The sequence below is a fragment of the Neodiprion pinetum genome, chromosome 5 (assembly GCF_021155775.2).
Source record: "Neodiprion pinetum isolate iyNeoPine1 chromosome 5, iyNeoPine1.2, whole genome shotgun sequence".
Classification (NCBI taxonomy): domain Eukaryota; kingdom Metazoa; phylum Arthropoda; class Insecta; order Hymenoptera; family Diprionidae; genus Neodiprion; species Neodiprion pinetum.
Window position 1 is genome coordinate 1,904,108 of NC_060236.1, and position 9,315 is coordinate 1,913,422.

At 34.0% G+C, this 9,315-nt stretch overlaps 1 long non-coding RNA gene across 2 annotated transcripts in view; it reads right to left on the reverse strand.

Annotated features, from left to right (window-relative positions):
* LOC138191027 (uncharacterized) overlaps positions 1 to 9,315 on the reverse strand; it is a 97,491-nt gene that overhangs the window by 47,684 nt on the left and 40,492 nt on the right. The window lies entirely within an intron of this gene.

Genomic DNA, 9,315 nt, shown 5'->3' on the forward strand with positions numbered 1-9,315 from the left:
AAAAAAAGAAGGAAACAAAAAATGGATCAGTAATCTTCAATTAGCAAAAAATAATAAATTTCAATAATTGCGCGTTTGCGCAGATTTGTTATTCGATACGTGTGACGTATAATATTTCAATAGTAAAAAACCGGCAGAGTTCTTTTCACGTAATTTTATTGCGTTTAAATTGTAACGACAAGAAAAAAGAAAAAAAAAAACATTCCACAATCATTTGTCCATCGGTTTTTTTTTTTTTCTCTTATCAATTTTTTTTTTATACCAGAACACTATTGTTTTTTTTTTTCGTATCTCGTTTCTTTTCTTTCACGTTCGCTCATTTATTGTCGCACATTGATGGGGCGGCCGTCGTTTCGAATATCCGATCGTAATAACGGCTTGTGCAATAAAAATAAAACCGATCGTCCTAGCTGCGGGACTTTTTTCCCATTCGCCGAAGATGAGATACGATGGATGAATTTTCTTCCGAGTTCCCGAGCGCACTCAAGTTTTCCGCTTCTTCGTTTCTTCTTTCTGTTATTTTTTTTTTTTATTTTTTTTTTATTTTACAACCATTTCGAATCGCTTTATTGCCAGCTATACAACGGCTCGCTTTCAGCTTGGAAAACGTCGTCAATAATACATTTATAAAATAATATCGTCAAGTATCGCGTCGTTCCACACCGTATATATATACATATATATATGTATTATATATTACATATAAATTGTAAAAAATGGCAAAAGAAAGTTGAAACGAAACGAAACAAGGTGAAATTTAACGAATGAAATAATAATCGAGCGTATAGATTTATACTTCAGCGTGAAGGGCGATATGTGTATGAAAAAAATTGTTCAACGACGGTAAAATGAGGATAGATAATAAATAAATCATTAACTGAGACATTGAATATATTCGGTGTGTAACGAACTCTTGAGAATATTTTCATTAATATTAAAATATCATTTATAACACCTTGTAGCCGTATAATTTTTTATAATATAAACACGAATCATCCAGCAGACGATGAAGAGAAGGGAGAAAAGAAATGGAAAAGAAATATTCTAACTTTCTCATATTCGCGTATTTGCAGTTGATACGATATTTTGAATTATCAATTTCCTCTCATCGTTATCTTAGTCGTTTATACTATAGTCGTTGAATTATAGTTGATATAGTGCGTGTGTTGAGTTGTTTATTAACGTTATTATACACATAGGGCCATATCAAACTATTTATAATGTACGTACATGATAATGATAATAATAATAATATAAAATTAAAAATGAATACACATATCGTTATTAATTCTAAAAGCCATTATAAAATTTAAGATAGATATTAGGTATATTATTATACATATCACGAAGAGGCCGGTAGCGAAAATATTTTTTATTAATGTAAAATATACATATATATATATATATATATATATATATATATGTATATATATATATATATATATATGTATGGATAGATGAGAGAGGAAAAAGTAGAGAAAAGATTATTGATCTATAACATGATACGACAAACTGTGAAAACGCTTGTTCGTCATTTCATTTTGCGGTTAATATTTAATTTGATTTATTCAATGAAAGATTTTAAAAACAAGCTAGATATTATTTATACAGAATTCAGTTACTCTGGTCTCTTCGCACTGCTACACGGTATATTAAAATTGAACGTAATATAACATTTATAAATAACGTATGAATTATAAATCGTAAGTTAAAAATACATACATATCAATATTAAGAATCCGGACAGTATTTTAAACTATATGTGACGTAAAATAAATAATTACTATACATCTATAATTACGGTATACTACGAATAAAACTTGTGTTTATTTATAGTGTATAAGTTTATTGAATACTCCGTGTATACGTTGATTTCGCAATTTTTCAGTGTGAATAAATAAATATGTCGTATTATACAACACTACATAATATACATATCATCGATTTGTTGTTCTGTAAAATTGTTATTTAAAAATAAAGAAAATGAAAAAAAGATGGAATAAAAAACACACACGCACACACACGCGCGAGAAAACGAATTTTCGCATGTAATAAATAACTCGATTATACGATAACAATTACATGTATGTTTAAGCATATCATTGTCAGAGCTGTTGTGTACCCATTTACGGAATGCGAGCGTGCGTCGATGCGAAAGAGAAAAAAAGAAAAAAAAACCAACTAGGAAAGAAAACGCTGATAAAAGTGAACAAAGCAATGATGTGGTAATTTTTGTGACAAACGAATGGACAATTGTTAAGATATTTCTATTATACGACGTGCGAATAACGACGAATCAATTCGTGTGTATAAACGACGTGAGGATGTCGGAATGAATAGATAAAAAAATAAAAAAGAAAAGAAAAGTTTATGGTACACCGTATGTTACAATTACTATTAAATATATAAAACCTTTTACACAAATTTCTCCTCGTAAAAAAAGTAACCCGACGTTACTAAGAAAAAGAGAGAGAAACAAAAAAAAAAAACCAATCGCTTTTTATCTGCATATACACATACATACATACACACGTATATATATATATATATACGTAAATGTATACCACATCCTACTTCGTATCCGAATAATTGTTAATATTGTTATATATTGGCAAGAAACAGGTGAGAAGAAAAGTAAGGTGTTGTAGGAGAAAAATTACTTCGTTATGTTATACATGTACATAGATACGTCGATGTGTGTAATAATTGTTTAACTGCATATATAAAAAATAAATAGAAAACTTTTCTTCTTCCGTTTTAATTTTTTTTTTTTTTTTTTTTATTCCTACTTCATTTATTTTACTTGGTTACTTTTTGCTCTTTTTTTTTTTTTGTTTCACACCTCATTCAACGCTACCGCTTCCTTCCCGCGGCTTCAATTTTTCTTTCCCCCCGCTCTGCCGCCTGACGTTTTCTTCACACGTTTTCAAACTATTCACCCTGTTACAAACATTTTTCTCCCCGTTATACACAATATACTGTAATATCAAACGTTTCCACACCATTATCGTCGTTATGATTTACAAGAAACCAAAGCAATAACAGTTATTATACAACAATACCCAATTGTCGTTAATCGATATTAATAGTAATAATATTGAATAACAATGTTGAATGAAAAGGTAAGCCAGAGAGAGAGAGAGAGGGACGAGAAAATTTAAAGAAAAATTATGAAACCAAGCGATTGTCTGAGAATGATAAACTTTTTTTTGAAAAAGCAAAGGAATTAATGATGAGTAAAAATAATAATAATAATAATAATAATAATAATAATAATGATAATAATGGGGGAAAAAAGAATTTGTATTACTGGAATTTTTTATACATAACATGTATACGTGTAATTATAAATTTAACAATACTTTCATTATAATTGTTGTTATTTCGAGTGAAAATATACCGAATTAAATTTATTTGTTTGTTATTATCGTAAATAATTCGATTATATCAATTGTGTAAATAATAATAACGGGAAGTTTCCTGCATCATCGCGTTGAATATTGAAATCCTGCATGCAAATACACAGACAGAATCATAATTATTGCTCGGTATTATTTTACACGTGGATTTTACGTACGTGCAGTTAAATAATCACATTACATGTACGAAATATCATCATATACAATATTATTTATACATTTTACATGATACACTGTACATATAACCGAATATATCATACCGTATATTATGTGATATTTATTTACCATCATAAAATTTTCCCATACGAAATAGATTAAAGAAACCTGCAACGCAACGAGAACTCAAATTTACCGGTAAGGTAGGTATTTTTTACAAAAATTACCGTCATTATTACTGTTATACTGTTGTCGATATTATTATTAGAGATGAATTTATCCACGATTTTGTTAGTTACGAAAAATTTTAATATTCCGCAGCGGGAAAATTGAATAATGATTTGTCCAAGATCATACCTTGGAATGATGAGAAAAATAGTTCGTGCATTAAAGACGTAGAATAGCGTGTGAAAAAAAAAAACAGGCAAAGCAAGAGAGAAGGAAAGAAGGGATTTCGATTTTTCATCGACAGATTGAAGAATTTTAAAGATGATACAATGAAACTTAAGATTAACAAATTGTTAAAAAATCATGTCGCTTTTATCGACATCCGAGTCCGATATAATTCCTTCTTTGCCTTCTTTTCCATTTTAGGGATGCTCTGGAAATAAGTAGTTATCGACAGTGGGCAAGCGCGAAACGGCTTTTACCGACATCTGAGTCTAGTGTAATTCCTCCCTTACCGGGGTCAAGTATCGGTTAAGAAGTTCCCCCCCACATTACAGATATGCTGTAGAAAAAAGTAATTATCGGCAGTCGTTAAGCCTGGAATGGATCTTACCATTCACTAAGCTACGTAGAACGTTTCAATTGAAATTCATAATTCCTCATCGTGTTTTTCGTCTCCAATCACTAGCTTGAATATCGACGTCAATTTTGACTCAATTTCGTTACATCACGGCAGGTGATGCAATCGTACACTATAACAATGTACGCATAACGTATGAATAAATTTTCGAAAAATAAGGCTTGAACAACAAATTATAAACATTACTTCACAGACTCCAATATTTTACTACGTAAAATATGGTTACATAACATACACATAAACATCTCTTATATTCAGATCTTCGATGCCTGACCGCACGTTTGCCTTTTCTACTCGTATCGGACACATCGCAATACGCGTACATAAGTATCTATAAATTTCGTATACTCCTGTCTATGTTAGTATTAAATTACACTAGCGCAATTATATCACCGAATTATCGCTAATAAATTTAATTAATTAAGCAATATCATCGATTTTCGTTTCTCCCGTTGTTTTTTTTTTTTTTTTTTTGTTTTGTCGATATCTTCAAATCAACGAACTTGTTACACCCGTACTGTCGTACGATTGTTTCTATTTCGTATTTAATTAAATGTTTCTTTGTAATTCTTATCGGCGCGGTGTGAATTAATTGAGAAAGCAATTACCGCGTAAACATCGCACACGGGTACATGGGCAAAGTAAATTCGATCTGTTAGTTATAATTAATACATGAGAAAGCAACGGCGAAGCAGGATCCGGAAGTTCGAGCTTGGCGTGTGCGTTCACGAAGCCCGATAGACGACGAAAATCAACCCTGACTGACTGCACATGCCGTATAATGCAGTTGAGAATAAGTTTCAACATTACATGCATGGCTCTTGATAAAACCGATGTTGGTTCAACGGGAATGTGAAGAAAATTAAAAAAAAAAAAACAGTGCGCGTTGCAAAAGTAAATAATAATAATAATTATAATTATACATTTATAACGGACGTATCAAAATATTCGCTTTTCCTAATTCCGACAATATACAAACAGTTTTTTTTTTTCACGATACCCGTTTTACTGAATTTTTCTAGTTACTGTATAAAATAAAATTTTTTACAGTGTAGAATTTATTGCCTGTACGATGTTTACTTTTTTATACCCACGATGCATAATGAGCGAGGCATCGAGTGCAATTTACGTTAATAATAATACATGCTGTATATAAATTTGTACCTTAATCTAATATCGTAAGAATATAATAATTATACGCGATGCATGTGCCTATCATATACATGTATGTGTACGTAAAATATTACTTATGCATAATATATTCTTCGTACAAAGGTCGTTGTTTCGAACCATCAGTTCCTGCAGCTGCCCTGCATCGCGTTTTATAATTAAGTTGCGGTTAATTGTAGGTATATAGAGATAGATGGAATGTACACATTGCGTTGTAGGTATGTGTAGAAAGCGAACTGTATCGCAGGAATTAACTTTCCTGAAATTGCATTACACGTCATATATTTCGCCTTTTAATTTGTTTTTATTTCACACCGATTTATACCGTGTAATTATTCACATACGATATACTCTTTATATTCTATATATTGATAGTTACAAATATTTTTAATCGCAAATTTTTCCAACCTAGTAGATTGTTTCGTAGCGGGGTTAAAGCTCCGAATGCGACAAGGACCGAATTATTTGGTTGCGAAACTTGAGGTAAGGAAACGAAACTTTGCTGCAACAACGAAGCTTCGAATGGTCGGAAAGCCGTCGAGTCAAAGTTCCGTAATTCGAGATTCCGAAAATTCACGTTACGATGAATCAAAGTTCCGAAAATTAAAATATACTCATTTTTACCCTTTCGGAACTTTGCACTTTCGTAACTTTGAAAATCGAGTTTCGGACCACTCGAAACTTTCACGTTTCGTCATAAGCTTAATTTCTTTACCACAAGTTTCGCCAGGGGAAAATTCTGAATTCGGGGCTTTGAAAATTTTCAAATTCGAACTTTCATCACCGCACAACTAGAGATGAGAAAAATAAATTTCGTACGATTACGCGGATAAAAACAAATCCATCTCAGTTTCGTTTCCGCGAGGCAATTTCACGCGTTACATCTGTTACAGATATAACGCAACAATTGCATTGCAACATAGACGGCGTATACACAAATGCCTAAACGGCATCAATGACTATCCATGCGTGTGTACGGATGGACGTACGTAAGTACGCGTACGTATAACGCAGAGACGTACCTGAACATCTCGCACACGCGCAAGTGTGTTATTATTATTATTAATTCTAAGTGGTTTAATTCAAACGATTACCCGATGTAAAACCCGGACCGTTTTAATCATTTCATTGTACAAGATAACACGCGTGGATAATACCTACAGTTGTACAATGAAAAGAGACAAAAGTGTGCGTACCTTTTTCTTCTCTCTTTGTCTCTCTATTATGTCTATTATTCGTATATTTTTCGAAACGTTTCGGATACATGACCCGTTTGGAAAATTGAAAGGGCATAGAAAAAATGTCGACAAACTGTCCAACTAGCGAATTCAAGTTTCAAATTTAAGAAATTTTCTTTGACCCTCGTATATGTATACGTATACATACCGTGAAATTTTTTACACACGTCGGGATAAAATAAATAACTTTAATATCTTATAATCCATCCCTCGGGATCACTGTTGCGGTAATTGTATGCTTGTATAATAATCGATATCTACACATCAATAAACCAATACCGCGTAATATCTACAATATACCAACAATGGGGGAGGAAACAAAAAAAAAAGAAAAACTAATAGAAGTTCGCTAATTATCCCCCGAGAAGGATGTTTTTACACAGAGATAAGGAGAATGAAAGAAAAAACGTGAGAGAGAGATAGATAGATAGATAGATCGAGTTTATCATGCCATGACCCGCTTGGGCTTTAAGGCAAACAAAAAGGCGATCAGTGGAGGAACTTCAAAGATCGATGCAGGTAATTTTGATACATAGGTAGAGACATAGAATACGAGAACCGGATTGTACAATAGATCCAGTGATAGTAGTATAACATAACAAAACTATAACACAATAAAAAGGATATATTACTGACCACCGGACCAGAAAGACAAAGTAAATAGATAGCTAACTAATAATAGGTATACAGACCAGAGTTTATAATCGTTGAAAATGACGAATGGTTTATAGTTTGAAGAACCGACGGTAGGAATAAAATAACAGTGCACAATTAGATAGATACGGGATAAGAATAGGTAGTACAAGAAAATATATGTAATAAATTATAAACAGTAATAAAATTAAGAGTAACAATGAGAATAAAAGTATGACATAGTGAAACGGAAACAGACATCAGCATGGATGGCACCTTTCGCCCGCTTGGCTGACAGAATCTCGTTCCGGCATCGCACGGTCCGCAGACGGAAGAGGATCGTTCTGGGCTTATTCGTGACTTTAGTGCTTCTAACACGAGTGGCTTCAATGAGGTCATTGCGAGTAGGTACGATTTCAAGTAGCCTAAGCATAGACCGAAAACGTCTTTGAGATCTTCGGACTCCAGCTCCGGGACTCCAGATACTAACAGATCACACATCAGATTTTTCATTTCTAGATTCTTCAGGCGCTCGCGAAGTTCTGCATCAGACTCTACGACCTGCCGGACATCCATTTGGTTACTTTGTTGCACCAAAGAGGCCAGGAGTCCATCAATTTTGGACTCTAAATCAGCTTGTTTACGCTGAGATTCCCCAAGCATTTATGCATTCGCTTCAATCGCCGCAAGAACAGTCTCCAGGCTGGGTTGATGTGCCGGAGAGGATACAGTGGTGCGATTTGATGGGAGTAGACTGTATACGCCGCATGTTAAACTCCGAAAGTTGAGATGCGCTCGCTGCGGATGAACAAGGTCTACACCCGGCAACAGACTTGCTCTCATGCATGATCCTTGTCATTTTAGTACACGCCGGATGACGGTGGTTGCGGCAGAAACGGCAACAGACATCGTTCTTCACCTCCTTCTTGCATCCTTTGCAGATTTTAAGCAATTGGGCCAACTGGGGCTGATTTTGCGAAGCGCCTTCCTCAGACATTGCAACCTGTCAACTTGGACGCGATTTTTTCGCGTAAACAGCTGATGTTACCTTGGATGACAGCTCCGACTGTATACCATGTAACACTTGCTTACCAAAGCAACGCACACAGTCCTCGTACAAGTAACAACATGAACCACTGAGAATCCAAATGTCAAAGTTTAATCCTCGCACTCGCATTAGCACGTATATTTAAATCAGAGCACACACCACGAGGATCTCGACAAGAAATAGAGCTAGGATCATAGACACAGGTCAGCTGTTTTGGACACGCACATACACAGTACACAGAGTTCAAGGTGCTCTGACCAATTCAAACGTCACGCTATCGGAGTGATCGTTAATATTCCCGTAGGAAAGTATCACCACAGGTTTGTCGCAAATTGATAACCTCTACCAGGTATATGGAACTTTGACAGTCGGTGATTTAAACGAAAGCAATTTCAAAATTGCGTATACACGGTCAGCTGGTGGATGTATTATGTAACTGTCAGTACACAGTGACACACATACGAAACACACGCAGATGATAATACGCAATCAACCGTGGCGAAAGACAACGATTAAGGTTCACGCACAATCGATGAGAAAGTTTCTCCCGAATAGAATTTGGAGAAAAACTGGAAAAAGGTCACAAATTTCCGGTAGTTGAAAGGTATATGTTCCGCACTTCCATTAAACTGTGCTAGAACTTTTTATGACAGAATATGTCGTTAATAAAATGGTAAGAACGAGGAGCAAAACAGAGCACGTCAACTCAACGAACAAAGAGAAATAAGCAGAAGAGAAAAATTTCCCATGAAATTAAACAACCGTCGTATTTATTTTACAGTAACAATAATACGACGATATGTAATTTATCGCGAGGCGTGTGAGAGGATTAAAAAATAATTG